General features: G+C 49.1%; 1 protein-coding gene across 2 annotated transcripts in view; it reads right to left on the bottom strand.

Moving 5' to 3' along the window:
* Nucleotides 1–11,190, bottom strand: part of GALNT6 (polypeptide N-acetylgalactosaminyltransferase 6) — a 35,653-nt gene extending 24,463 nt beyond the window's left edge. Inside the window, exons 1-2 of one of the 2 annotated variants that reach the window (XM_080662912.1) lie at nucleotides 10,778–11,190; nucleotides 1,997–2,119 (exon numbers count right to left, since the gene is read on the bottom strand). The gene's annotated coding sequence lies outside the window, so the exon portion shown is untranslated. The remainder of the gene's footprint in view (nucleotides 1–1,996; nucleotides 2,120–10,777) is intronic. The other variant, XM_080662913.1, reaches the window with a different exon arrangement.
* Nucleotides 11,191–15,263: the final 4,073 nt, after the last annotated feature.

Here is a 15,263-nt window from a genome sequence, read left to right as displayed (position 1 = left end):
TCCCTGCTCAGCTTTCCAGCAATTTTCCTCAAGCACCTGGTCCTTGGTCAACGCCACACTCATTACCCCATGGCATGTCATGCTATTTAATGCTGTTACTTAAACACACAAGTTCCTGCCTGTGGAGAAGCCTGGCATCTGGAGTCACTTGGACCCGGGGAATATGATCTCAGGGGGAGCATGGATCACTCTGGGCTGGGGGAGACAGGTGGTTTTCTTTTATAACATCAGACTCAGCAGCAGCAGCAGCAGAAATCATATAAAATGAAGTCTCTTTGACTGTCTATCTTGTGTTAGATGTCTACGAAATGGGAGAGGAGATTGGTTCATTCTGCCAGTATTGATGGAGTATCTGCTATATGCCAGATGTGGGAGATACAGAGATGAGCAAGCCCAACCTTCAAGGAACGTACAATAACTGGGGGAGTCAGATTTTAAACAGACATCATCCAGTGAGAAGATGGCATAAGAGAGGTGTGGAGAGTGGCCACAGTGTTTGGACAGGTTCAAGCCTCAGACTAATGAGAGGGCACGGTCCTCTCATGGCAAAGCCACGTGCAAGTCCTAGCTTGACCTTATGGTCCGAACCTGTAGCCCCACGTGGCTAAGTGATATAGGCTGTGGGAGGTGCAGCAAGTAAACAAAGCTTGATCAGGTGCATGTAATTGCGTAGATTTGAAACTCACCAGAAGGTTGTAACCACACCCTTACTTTGCCTCCTGGAATCTGTCTATAAAATAAAGACACAGCTTTCAGGCTGTGGCGCTGTAGCTAGCTCTCCATCAGAGAGGAGGGCGTCCCACCCAGACCCAACTTTTTTCTCTTGTCTGTCTTTTCTCAATCCTTCACCGCCCCCTCTCAGGCTCACCAAACCTGGCTGAGCTGGCTTGGCATAGAGAGAACCCTTGGGTGCTGAGGAAGAGAGGATACAGGAAACTGAGCAAGTGGGAGAAGGTGACATTTCTGAAGCAGTTCCGAGGGAGAGGAGCTTGGGCTGAGCACTAACCCACCAGTAGGAGTTGGCCAGGTAAGGTGAGCACACAGAGGCCTAGAGGCAGGAGACAGCATAGCCCATCAGAGAACAGCAAGTAAATTGGGATAGTGGGAGTATGTAGTCTGATCCAAGTAGTAGAGGATGGGCCTGGAGAGGCAGAGGCCACCAAGTCATCATGCCAAGGAGTTTGCTGTGGACCTGAGACATGAGGAGCAATAAGGATTAGTGGGGAGCCTAGTACTATAGGAAGAACAATATGACAGCTGGTGGAGGGTATCTAGGAGATGGACCTGATTGGCAGCTGGATGGCCAATTAAAAGGGGTTGCGGGATCTGATCCAAGATAGTATCGGTGCTGATGGAGGAGGGAGAATGTGGTGCTAGAAAACTCCCTTGAGTGACCAATGGGCCAGTTCACTCCAGCTGGGGCACAGAGGTATGAGACAATTGTTTTTCCCATGAGATTTTAGAATCTAGTTGGAAAATTAGAACTGGTACCGTTGGGTCCATGTAACACCTGTCTAGGGAGGGGACAGGAGCAGAGAAAAGATTTTTCACTGAATACCTGTTTGTACTTTGAACCTGACTATATTACCTATTCAAAAATTAATAAAATGAAAACAATAGCACAAGCAGTAAGTCCAAGTTGAAAAGGTAGAGTTCTCTGTGGGCTTGAAGAAGGCTTCAAGGAGGAAATGGGATTCAGTGTGCAGGCAGCTTCCTGCACTCAACTGGGGTTGAGCTATGTATGCCGGGTCAGCACAAGGAGTTCTGCTTGAGCTAGACACCTCATAAATCCTGGAACTGCACCTGCTGAGCACAAACAGAGTCCCACAGAATGCAGAAGTGTTTGCCATGACAGTGTTGAACTATCCTACAGGTCGCACTTCCCTGATATTTTCTGTTTACCTACCCACAACAGCAAGAAAAGAGGGGGCACAATTAAAAACCAAGGTGTGGTAATAAATTAGTTAACAGCTGCTGCCAAGTGCTTAAGACTCACCTCCTCCAGGAAGACCGACCTGACCGACTCCCTCAGAATCACCCAGGTCACTTCAACTCCCTCTTCCTGGCATTGTGTTGTGGTCCTTGGAAGTGGGGTTGGCCTTTATTACTTTTATTCCACCTGAAGAAAGAGACCTAGGGTTAAATTGAGCCCTTCCCAGGCATCTGTTCTCTCAATCCAACCTGGAAGTCTACGGCTTTCTCTCTGGAGCCTGCAATTCCTCAAGGTACTAACCACATCCTCAAGTGAAAGGAGACACCTGTGATTAGCCCTGGCAGTAATGGACTCGACCTCTAGTTTGTTTGCTCAGCATGCAGGCAATAGGAAAGAATCACTTGGAAGAGACACATAATCCGATGGAAGGCAGAAGACTGGGATTAAGGATTCCTGCTCACTGAGTAGATGACTCCCCAAGTGTGGTTAGCAAGGTCAGGAGGTCACCGTTTTACCAGCTTTGGAAAGGAATAGCTCCCTCCTGCATGCAGTACTGTACTTTGCCAAGTGCAGAGCTTCACAGGATTCTCCCCCAGTGTCTTGTGTAGCTCCCTCATCTTTGGGTTCCCACAGTATGGCCACCAGACCAGGTGCACTGGCAAGTGTGCCTACAGCCCTCATCCACTCATTCCTCTTCCGCTGCTGCTGGGCCTTCACTCCCAATCCTTTTTCCTCCAGCCACTCTTGAGATCTCAACACATGGGACCATCTTGGTTTTAGTACTGAGATGATGCCAGACCACAAATTCATCTTCTCTCACTGGTCTAAGGGAACTGAGCCTTCACCCAGCTCAGTGTCTATCACACTGCTGACTACAACCCACTATAGGATTGTGAAATAAACTTAAACTGTTGCAAATCAGCATGAAAAAATTCTTAAAAAAAGATCAGAATGGAATAGAACAAAAAAGTGCCAAAGTATGTCACATGTAATATAGGCTTTTATTAAAATTTCATTGCAGTTACTATACACTAGAGGCCCAGTGCACGGATTTGTGCCCTCTCACAATCCAGGACCCCTCGGGGTATGTCGGACTGTCGGTTTTGGCCCGATCCCACAGGCCAGGCCGAGGGCCTCCAATATGCATATAAGATCTTTGGTTAATCTCTTCCCGCTTGTCCCCCTCCCACCTTTCCTCTGAGATTCATCAGTCTGTTCCATGTTTCCATGCCTGTGCATTGAGCATCTGCCCCCTGGTGGTCATTGCGCATCATAGCTACCAGTCAAAAGGTCAAATGGTCGCTTAGGCTTTTATATCTATACTAGAGGCCCGGTACACGAAATTCGTGCATGGGGGTGGTCCCCTCAGCCCAGCCCGCACCGTCTCCAATCCAGGACCCCTTGGGGGATGTCAGACATCCCTCTCACAATCCTGGACCACTGGCTCCTAACCGCTCACCTGCCTGCCTGCCTGATCACCCCTAACTACCCCCCCTGCCAGCCTGATCACCCCTAACCACCTCTGCCTGCCAGCCTGATCACCCCTCACTGTCCCCCCCCTGCCAGCCTGGTCACCCCATGCAGTCTGCTGCTTGGTCGTTTGGTTGCCCCTCACTAACCCCCCTGCCAGCCGGGTCGCCCCATGCAGCCTGTTTGGTCACCCATTCAGTTGCGGTGGTCGCTTAGGCTTTTATATAGATAAGTATATAAAAGCCTAAGCAACCAGCTGACTGTTCGAGCATCTGACGGGTAGCTATGACACACACTGACCATTGAAGGGGCAGACCCTCAATGCAAGAGCAGAAACCACAGGCATAGAAACATGGAACAGACTGATGAATCTCAGAGGGAAGGGGGAGGGGAGAGGGCGGTAAGAGATTAACCAAAGATCTTATATGCATACTAGAGGCCCGGTGCACGAAATTCATGCATGGGAGGGGGGTGTCCCTCAGCCCAGCCTGCAACCTCTCCAATCTGGGACCCCTCGAGGGATGTCTGACTGCCCGTTTAGGCCCAATCCCGGTAGACTGTTGGACATCCCTCTCACAATCCAGGACTGCTGGCTCTCAACTGCTCGCCTGCCTGCCTTCCTGATTGCCCCTAACCGCTTCTGCCTGCCAGCCTGATCACCCCCTAACCACTCCCCTGCCAGCCTGATTTATGCCTAACTGCTCCCCTGCCAGCCTGTTTGCTCCTAACTGCCCTCCCCTGCAGGCCTGGTCACCCCTAACTGCCCTCCCCTGCAGGCCTGGTTGCCCCTAACTGCCCTCCCTGCAGGCCTGGTCACCCCTAACTGCCCTCCCCTGAAGGCCTGGTCTCCCCCAACTGCTCTCCCCTGCAGGCCTGGGTCCTCCCCAACTGCCCTTCCCTGCAGGCCCGGTCACCACCAACTTCCCTTCTCTGCTGGCCTGGTCACCCCTAACTGCCCTCCCCTGCTGGCCTGGTCACCCCTAACTGCCCTCCCCTGCAGGCCTGGTCCCTCCCAACTGCCCTCCCCTGCTGGTCATCTTGTAGTGGCCATCTTGTGTCCACATGGGGGCAGGATCTTTGACCACATGGGGGCAGCCATCTTGTGTGTTGGAGTGATGGTCAATCTGCATATTACTCTTTTATTAGATAGGATAGAGGTCTGGTGCATGGGTGGGGGCCAGCTGGTTTGCCCTGAAGGGTGTCCCGGTTCAGGGTGGGGGTTCCCCTGGGGCGTGGGGCGGCCTGGGTGAGGGGCCTGTGGTGGTTTGCAGGCTGGCCACGCCCCCCGGTGAACCAAGCAGAGGCCCTGGTATCTGGAATTTATTTATCTTCTATAATTGAAACTTTGTAGCCTGGAGCGGAGCCAAGCCTCCTGCTCGCTCAGTGGTGGCAGCCATTTCTGTTGGGATTTATTTATCTTCTATAATTGAAACTTTGTAGCCTCAAGCGGAGGCCAAGGCAGGCCAGGGTGTGCGGAAAGCTTGGCTTCCTCCATCGCCCGGGGCAACCCTAGCCTCCTGCTCTCTCCAGCTCTGTGGCCACAGCCATTTTTGTTGGGATTTATTTATTTTCTGTAATTGAAACTTTGTAGCCTTGAGTGGAGGCCTGGGCCTGCCAGGGTGTGCGGAAAGCTTGGCTTCCTCCATTGCCAGGGAAACCCAAGCCTCCTTCCTGCTCTCTCTGTGGCCACAGCCATCTTGGTTGGGTTAATTTGCATACTCGCTCCTGATTGGCTGGTGGGCATGGCTGATGGGTGTAGCAGAATGATGGTTAATTTGCATATTACTCTTTTATTAGATAGGATTAGAGGCACTGTCCCTTGGCCTGGCCTGTGCCAACTCGAAATCCAGGACCCACTCATCCCCCTCCCACCTGGGGAATGTTGGAGAGCCAGTTTTGGCCCAATCCCCACAGGCCAGGCTGAGGGACCCCTACTGGTGCACGAATCTGTGCACCGGGCCTTTAGTATATAGATATGTATAGAGTGTTTCAAAGGACTTAGTGCAGTTTTAAGCTTTAATAACTTCAGAAACAGAAATGCTACAGACTTTCAAAGAACATCATTTGAAAGTTTTTATTTTATCTTTTTGAGTATTATGAATTTTGAATAAGTTTTTATTTTAATGTTTGTCTCAATCCATTGATGCTAGACACTTCCCGATACAAACTTAAATGGAAAATTTGTTATTAAAAATTCATAAAGGTAAAAAAATGGAAACGATTACATTTTCAAGTTGTGTTTTTTTGGTTAGTTTGTAGAGTTCATACCTCTGATGTGATTGCAGTGTAAAACTGCCCTAAGACTTTTGAGATACCCTGTCACATGTTAAGTGGAAATGAAGTTTTGTTGTAAAATGTTTTTCTTACTTTGGTCCAGTCATAGAAATCTGAAAGCCACTGACACCATCCAATTACATCCTAGACTCCCAAGAGGCCTTTTTAGCTCTCTCCCCTCTTGCCCCTCAGCAGACTTTATGCTCCTACCCTGGCCCCATCACAGCCTTCCCTGTGTGGGAGGAGTCTGTTCTCTCTTACACCTCTGTGCACTCCTGGACCAGAGATGCCAGGTTGTTTTCACCTCTTTATCACTTAAAAAATCCCACACAAGTTTAGTACGTAGGAAATAGTCCGGAAACTCTTGTTAAATGAGATGAGGGCAGACAGGTTAAAGCTACAAGGGTAAGCACTGGCTTCACCACGTGATGTTCTGAATGCACTTACTCCAACAAGCATTGAGTTACATGATATTCTGTTGTTAAGCCTTAGCGTGCCACTTGGACTGTCTGGGAGTCTAGCACCCTCATTTCACAGGTGAGGACTTCTCTATTGTCACACAGCTTGTGGCTCCCAGAAGCAGATGGCAGTTTCCTAACTCGCTGGCCACGGCTCTGTTCCCACATCTTACCCACCCCTTGGAGGTCTCCAGGGAAGTTTGGGGACTGGGTTTGGCTGTCCTGAGCCTGGGGCAGGGCTGTTTTCATGAGCATCCCAACTTCACTCTCAGAGCCACCACCTTCCCCCACCCCCAACCCCAGCTCCCACTCAAGGCTACAAAGGCTTTAAAGATGACAAAACTGGAAGTCCCAAGCAAACTTTCAGCTTTTATGAAAGCCAGGGTAAATAACGCAGAACACGCCCTTGCTGGCCAGGTGGCCTCTTTGTAACAAAGTTTCTTTCTGTTTATCAACTGAGCTGCTCACCTCCGGGAGACGTGGCAGCCAGGAAGTAAGACGCCACCACAGGGATGTTTGTTCAAGTTAGTCAGACTAAGGCCCAATTACAGGTTTGTTCGAAAAGAGATGACTGTCGCCACTCTCACCCAGGGCCCAGGTGTGTGGAGCTGGACATCATGTTAGGAGAGGGGACAGGTCCATTTCAAACTACTGGTGGGGGGAAGGGGCCGAGAGGCTGCTTTGGTTACATGATCATCTCTTTCTTCCTTGCCATCAAACACAGCACTCATTTCACTTCCTCTGTTCTCATGCTGTGCACAAAGTAGCAAATGATCCTCTTCAAGCCCCTCCTCCCAACTCTGACCCTTCTGATTACAGAATGCTGGGAGGTTTTCACTTTTCTCCATAATTACACCTTTAAGACACTTCAGCTGCTGTGGCTTATTTTCCCAGAAAGACACACTGAAAGTTATTTCTGTAGCTATTCTATCAAGTTCTTCCCCCACCGTATCTAGGTTCATTTTTTGTTTGCATAACATTTTAAGCTTGTTATCCAAACACAGATTTTCAATTGAAATAACCTACCCAACTTTGCTCACACTATATGCCTAGAACAGTGCTTGACACTCAGTAAATATTTGTTGATTTTATGACAAACTTGTAAAAGCCCTTGAAAATCAAAAGAATATGTAATCGAAAAGGAAGTTCAAGAGCTAGCTCACAAGTTTTCACTGGAGTTACTTCCAGGCCCTGACAGGTGGGGCAGCTGTACTCAAACTGAGCGTTGAGACTGTTGGCTCCTAGGAATCCAGGGATGAAAGAGGAACCTTCAGGTGGGCATGAGGTGGGATTTTCTAAACCCTGGTGACAGGCTGGGTTTGAGAGAAGGCAAAAAAAAAAAAAAAAAAGGAACTTGAATTGAGTTTTAACATCTGTCAGTTGGGGCAGTGGAGAGAGGGAGTGTTAAGAGAGGTATTTCTGAAGGCTTAGACTGGTCTCCAGATTGGGGTGGGGGTGATAGGAGAGGACAGAACGGAAGTTTTTCCTTCTCTCCTCACCCCACAGTCTGCTCCTGGCTGTAGGCCTTCTACTCAGGCCCACCAGATATCAACATGCCACACCCTGAACTCAGGGTCTGTGCCCTACCCCTAACCTAGCCAGCGTTCCCAATTTCCCTACTGCAGCCAGTAGCATCAAAATCCTAGGAACAGCCTCTGCCCCTGCCCCTGCCCCTGCCCCACTACCAGGTGTGTAGTTTGAATCCCTTCTCAATTTCAGGTTTACCCCGCCCATTGCCAAATTCTGCTGATTCATTCCCTGCCTCCTGGATCCTCCTCTTCCTCTCTACTCAGAACTCATCTGAGAATGGCCCTTATCATCCAACATCTGTAGGATAAGCAGAAGCTGCCTGCCCTCCGCCTTCGCCTCAGGCCTCTCTCCCTTTCACAATCAGAACAGCCATACTTATATTTCTTTAGCACCATCTGATTGCATGTTTCTACATGGCCTGGGCAACCTGCTTCCTGTTTGCTACTCAACCTCACTGGTTATCTTTTCTTCCTCAGAGATTCCCCCTTATGTTTTTGCTAAGCAAACCGCTTTTCTTTTCCAAATTCTTACTTGAAACTGCCCTCCTCCAAGAAGGCTTCTTAGGCTAAGGTGCATCTTATTGCCCCTGGTATCAAGGTGTATTTGTTTCCAAGTTTCACTACCATGTTTCTCCATGTGGGACTTCCCCACTAGATTTTATGGGGGAGAACCAACAGGCCTAGACACTAGGCCACTTAGATCCTATTTTCTTTCTCCTTCCCAGTCCTTAAATCCTGGTCCCAATCTTCTGCCTCTGGAATGCAATCCACCTAGCCTTCCAGTCCCTGTAGTATCCCTCTGCCCTGAGGTTTCCTCATCTGCCTGTCTTTTGTTCTTTGTTATATGTCTGATGTAGACCTGAGAGTGAGGTTTGTTTCTTCCTTCTTCAATTCTCTATGTAGAGCTCAGGACCAGATTGCACAGAGTACAGGAGAATAATCTGACCCCGCAGGGCTCTTAGGTGCCACAAAAGAGTCTTCTAACAGTCCTTTTCCTCCCCAGACTGAACCCATCCTTGTTCACTGCGAAAGCCTTTTCCATGGCACAATTACAGCATTGAGCTCCACACAGAGACAGTCACTGCCCTGTACTTGACCTCTCCTTTATTCAAACCCTCACTCTCATTCCCATCAAATGAGAATGGACATTTTGGGCTTTCCCAGAGAGGAGCAGAAGGCCGTATGAAGAGCTAAGTTCACCCACGTCTTCGGCACAGCCATTCACTGGGCCCTCTGGTGTGCAGACACCTACTCTGGTCCTCAGCTTCACTTCTAGACAGATGTCGGAACATGTCTGAGAACCAGAGTTAGTTTAGGACAGTACCACCACTTATTAAATTACTGCTTACCATGTCAAGTCAGGTAACAGATATCGTCTCCATTTTTACGCAGAAGCAAACGGAAGCACAGGGAGATAAAGTAACTTAACCAAAGTGACATAACTAGGAAGTAGCAGAGGCAGGATTTGCACTCAGGCCCACGTCTCTCCAAAGCCCACTTACTGCCTTAAGCATGACCCCACACTGCCTTGCATTTGGCGGATGCTTGGAGCTTTGCCAAAGCACTTTCCCTACACCTTCTCATTTGCTCCCCACCTGGGGAGTGTTTATGTGCTTTGGCCAAGGTTAGATAGTTAAATCAGTGACAGGGCTGAATCAGCTCCTGCCTCTTTATACCACCGCCTTCTCAAACTGAGAGGGCTTGGGAGCTAGGTTAACTGCCCCTCTTGGCTTCTGTTCTAGGCAATGGCTACCCGGACTAAGCCCAAGGTCGTATTTCCTGTCCAGGTTTCTCCCTCCTGAACTTGGGCTAAGATGTTTCTGATCTCACAAGGCATCTGACATGGATCAGTACCTCCCCTTGCATGCCTGAGCTCTTCTATGCTGCTATGGGTAGGAGTCAGTTGTCCCGCCAACTGTGGGCAATGATTACCCAGGATGAGGCCATCTTGGGCAGTCCAGTATCCTTCATGGTTCCTTCCACCAGCTCCAGACCACCTCTTCCATTTGACAGTCCTGCCCTGTGCCTCTTAAAGTGTTACCTCTGGGTACTTAAAGTGAATGGCTTTCCTGAGGAACAGCAGCTAGGGAAGTACCTGCAATGATACTGACTTCTGCTGGATAATGTGGAGCCAAGAATATTTTAAACCCCTCACCTTAGAGTGTACTATTCATCACATGAATTTGCCATCTCATCCTTTTTACCCTTCCTGTGATGGGCAGGGATACGGCTGATCTCTCTGAGAGAATAGGGCCTGGGTAGTGTACACACATCTCTGGTTAAATGAACACAGCCCCAGGGTCTTCCTCCCCCCCCCCCCCCCCCCACACACACACACCACACACACACAGGAGAGCTCTGTCCTACCCTCTGCTGAAGTCAGGGTCTAGGACAACTGGCTCTGGGGGTAAGGAACAGTTTCTCCTTTTGGTTAGCCTGGGCTCGGAACAAATGACGGGGAAATCGGGAAGTTGGTGACAGTCACAGTCATGAACGCACATCAGACTCCCTCCCACAATACCACACAGCTCCCATCTGCACCAGGCCCAAGCCTCCAGAGGGAGGACATCCCAGATGGCCCCACCAGGAGGCTTCTCTTGGCTTGCCTCTTCTGCTCAGGGGTGACATGGCCCTGGGGGGAGGGAGCCCCTCTTAAAGACTTTCAGTAGGGGGGCACATAGGGTAGCCCAACCTGAGAGACTGGGCACCCTGGAGTGGGCGGCAGAGCCCTGGAGGGAGTGCTATGGCTTGTCCCTCCCCCATCACCCCCACCCTTACCAGCCACAGAGGTCTGAGCTTTCCTTCCATCCATCCTTTAAGGAAGGCACACAGGTGGAGGGGGATCCTACCGAGGGAGAAGCTAGAGGCCACTAGGACAGATTAGGGCCAGTCTGGCCCACCCTCTTCCTTTTATTGTGGGGAATGGTGGGGAGGAAGAGGCGGAGAAGGTCGGCAGAGAGCAAAGACTTAGCAGAAGCGAGAGACTAGAGGGAAGTCCCCAGAAGGGGGACAGCTCTGGGTTCCAAGTCAAGGGGAGGGTCAAAGGGGTGGGAGATCACGGTGGTGGGGGGTGGGAGGGCTTGTGAGGGTCATGGGCTGCTTCTGCAGCTTACCTGTCGCGCCAAGGCAGAGCCGCAGCCGCGCCGCTGAGCAGATCAGGGTTTTCCGACGGGACGTCCTCGAGGGCGGGGCCGGGGCAGGGCCTGTGAACTACCGGGGCGCATTCTACACGCCCCTTCCAGGCCAGGTGCTGGCGGCCACCCGCGGTGCCCCGGATCGCTGCTGCTGACCTCACCACTCCGGGCGGCTCCCAGGGCCGCCAGGAGGCTGGGGGCCGAGTGCGCCAGCCCCTCGCATCCTCCCCTCCTCCTGCTGGCCGCTGCTAGGAGCCCAGTTTCTCCAGATCTCAGCCCACCCCAGGGTGCAGTCTCCAAATTACCTCTTCCGTGTGACAGCCCTGGCTCTCAGCGCCGAAAAGATTGGAGGGTCCTAGCCAAAGACGACCGGCATCAGCGGTGCAGCCGGTGGCGCGGACGGCGTGTGCAGGGAACCGCCTACTGGTGGCGGCAAGGCTGGAGCGTTCGGAGCCCGAGGCAGCGAGGCAGCGAGGCAGCGCTGGAGAGTTCACACGCCGCCAGGCAGTGAGGAGCAAGGGGCTCTGTCCCAGGTTTGCTTCTCCTTGTACGGGTGTCTTGGGCAAATGACTCCCCCCTTCCATCGAACAGCAAGAGCAGTTATTAACGTGTGCCACGAGGCTCCCTATGCCAGGACTTAGGTAAACCACAGCCCCGACAAATACCTACAATTATTGTCCAGAATATACTCGGTAGGTGGCTGATCACACAGGTACAGTGATGCTCAAAGCGTGGTTCCGGGACCAGCAGCATCAGTAGCACCAGATAATTTGTTAGAAATGTAGATTCTTAGGTCCCACCCCAGACCTAAATAATCCGAATCTCTGGTTATGTGGCCCAGAGATTTGTGTTTTTAAAAGTGATTTTGGTGTACACTCAGTTCTGAGAACTACTGAACATATACTGGCAGGGCTGGTTCTAGAATCCAGGTCAATTCAATTCCTAAACTCAAGCTCTGAATCATCCATCCCTCCAGGGCTGCTCCCTGGTCCTGTCCAGCTCTAAGGTTCTGTGATATTATCTTTGGGTCCTTATCTCAGTAATAGAGAAGTAGCATAATTGACTCCAAATAGCCAATAATATGGAAGTTTTCTATGGTAGAATCTTAGACTACCAACTTTGTCTTTCTTTTGTTTTGACATTTAAATGATTTGTATTTCTTTTTTAAAGTATATTTTTATTGATTTCAGAGAAGAAGGGAGAGGGAGAGAGAGTCAGAAACATCAATGATGAGAGAGAATCATAGATGGGCTGCCTCCTGCATGCCCCCCACCAGGAACTGAGCCCACAACCCAGGCATGTGCCCTGACCTGGAATTGGATCATGACCTTCTGGTTCATAGGTCGATGCTCAACCACTGAGCCACACCAGCTGGGCTAAATGATTTGTATTTCTGAGTTCATAAGACCTGTGAGCAGGGGTCTGGATGAGAAGATCTGAGCAAGAAGACAGTTATGACATGAACTGGGACAGGCAGGGAAGCCACTTGGGGATTAACAGCTGGATGAAAAAATAATCTTGTTTTCTAATCTGGGACCCCATGGTAGGAGGCCAGAGGTTTTCCAGTGATGGAGTCTGGAGAGACAAGGTCAGTATAGCATGGAGATCTTGCCCAGCTAACTCGATCAGGGGAATGGTGAAAGATGGACATTCCCAAAGGAGTAGAAAAGGAGGTGTCCCCACTCTCTTGGCATGGTCACCTATCTCCCCTTACTCCAAGTAGCTGACTAATCCTCTAACCCCCAACTCCCTTTCTTTCACACTAGAGACTTTCTGGGGTTTAAATTCCTAAATAAAGACTTTCTATAGCATTTACAGACACTCAGGGCTCATTTTCACTCCCATTGCTCCAGTTGCCACCATTCTTGTCATTGGCCTTATTTGACACCTATCTTTCTCAGAATAAGGACATTCTCTGTCAAAGTTTGTGGGATGCTGCCCCACATTTCTCTTTCTAGGTACTGGACACTTCTGTATGGGTCTGGCTCTACTATCTTTGCTCTAGCCTTCCTCTGACTCTGCTCTTTGACCCCCATGGGTCACGTGGTTCTGACCTGGCCCTGGAGCCTTAGTCAGGACCCAACCTGAACCTGAGGGTGTTAGGCTAGGCTGGATTCACAGCCTCTGTTCTCCCCAGGACAGAGTCATGACCACCAACCGCATCCTGGAGTTCCTGAGAGGGTGGTGCCCAGTTTCCCAAGGAGTGCTTCACTTTCCAGAAGCAGATTACTCATCCAATTTTACTTCAGCTGACTCTGATTTTAAACGTGACTTTGAGTCCTCAGAATCATTAGTTGCCTAATTTGGAGGCACATGCAGTCTGCAGGATGTGGGACCCACCCCTAACACGTCATGCACTGGGCTGTTCTCTCCTAGCAGGAAGGACGGTTCAGGCTCCCTGGCCTCTGCTCCAGGAAGGTCTGGAGATGAGCCACTGCAGAATAGTGCCTGTGATCTCAGCCTGCCACTGGTGCAGGCCACTTTTAGAAAGTGTTTTGTGTTTTGTTTTGTTTTTTTTTTTTTTAATTGAAAAAGTCATATAGGCACATAATTACAAAAAAAAAAAAATCAAGCACTATATAAAGATATACAATGAAAGATACATTTCCTTCCTCTCTAGACCTTCGGTCCTTCTCGCCAGAAATCATCTATGCATATTTATGACACACTCTTCCTATCATCAAGCATTTCTGCAGGACATTCCTGAATTCCCTGCTCCTCAGGAAGTCCTGTGAATTTCATTTTTTTCTCACAGTCTTATTTTTATTTCTGGGCCATTTTAGAATTTGTTTTTGGGTGTTCTGAGTTTCGTTTTTCACTTCAGTGTGCTTCAGGGGGCTCCCCCCACCATACAGCAGGAAATGTGGTGGGGAGCAGATCAGTGGGAGCAAGTGAGACAAGAGTAACTCTGAGGCTACTGACATCAGCTTTGGCCCTTATCAAGTGTCTTCTTTCCACATGCAGTCCCTGGTGAGGAGACACCCACCTCTGTGTGGGCAGAATGAGGGAGATTTGCCCATCCAGTGGAGGTGCTCCTGGCTTCACTTAGCAGGAAAAGTTTGTAGAGAAACTGACCCAAGCTTGTCTGGGAGGTTAGGAGGTGGGCAGCTGGCCTGCTGACAACCTGTCCACCCTGCTCATGACTTTACTCCCCCACTCCAGAGGCTGGCTAACCACAGAAGGAACCAAGCAAGTCCCTTTATCCTTCTTACATCTCAGTTTGTTATTTGTAAAGTGGGGTTAATGATGCCTAGAGTTGTTGTGAAACTCAAGCAGTTAACTGAGGTGAAAGTGTGACAGTTTAGTTCTACTACATCTGTTCCCCCTTCCTTCTCATCTCATTCCCATGCCCAGAAGAGAAACCATCAAAGCAAAAAACCTATAACTGTTTCAAGTTCTGTCACAATCATTTATGCATACAGTTCACTCACCTCTGTTTGCCTCAATTTCTTCATCTGTAAAATAAGTATAATATTAAATTTATTATTGAATTGTCAGATTAAAATAAGTAAAATGTTTAACCCATTGCCTAGTACACAATAAGCATTCAGTAAAGGTCAGAATGTTAGTCATTATCATTAGCTGTTTTCCTTCTTTCTTTTTTTAAAAAATATATTTTTATTGATTTCAGAGAGGAAGGAAGAGAGAGAGAGAGAGAGAGAGAGAGAGAGAGAGAGAGAGAGAGAGAGAGAAACATCAGTGATGAGAGAGAATCATTAATTGACTGCCTCCTGCGTGCCCCACACTGGGGATCAAGCCCACAACGTGGGCAGGTGCCCTGACCGAGAATCCAGCAGTGACCTCCTGGTTCATAGGTCGATGCTCAACCACTAAGACATGCCAGCCGGGTCCTTCTTCCTTTCCTACCTTCAACAAAACGATGTTGAAGCCTACTGTGGGTAGCTTCCGTGCTAGGCATTGGGTAGGACACAGAGATACAAAGGAAATAAAACACATCTTTCTCCACAGGACATCTATAGTCTAGGAAAGGAAGTTGATAAATGTAAAAAAGAGTATGACTGGGGTAGAGCCAGGACTATGCTAAGGTGAATGAGGCACTTGCTTTGGATGCAAAATTGCAGGGGGCACCCCGAAACTCAATGATCAAGTAATATTTAATGAAATATTTTTAAAAAATCAAAATTAATGCAAAAAAATCTGTGACAAAGAAAATATCAACAATCTATAATAATAAAAGTATGATATGCTAATTAGACCAGATGTCCTTCTGGATGTCCTTCCGGGGCTGCTGCTGTGAGGGCCAGGGCGGCAGCGAGGCTCGGAGCCCCTTGCACAAATTTCATGCATCAGGCCTCTAGTTTAAAATAAAGAATAGTGCTCTGCTGAGCCGTATTGGAGCTTGAGGCAAAAGAAAAAAAATGTGTACCCCATATTCATGTTTTTCTGTATATTTTAAATAGTTATTTTTCTAATAGTAGTAGTTGAAGAAATATTAAAAAATTTA

This window comes from Plecotus auritus, assembly GCF_963455305.1.
Source record: "Plecotus auritus genome assembly, chromosome: 3".
In the NCBI taxonomy this organism is placed as follows: domain Eukaryota; kingdom Metazoa; phylum Chordata; class Mammalia; order Chiroptera; family Vespertilionidae; genus Plecotus; species Plecotus auritus.
This window is presented reverse-complemented; position numbering and strand designations above follow the sequence as displayed.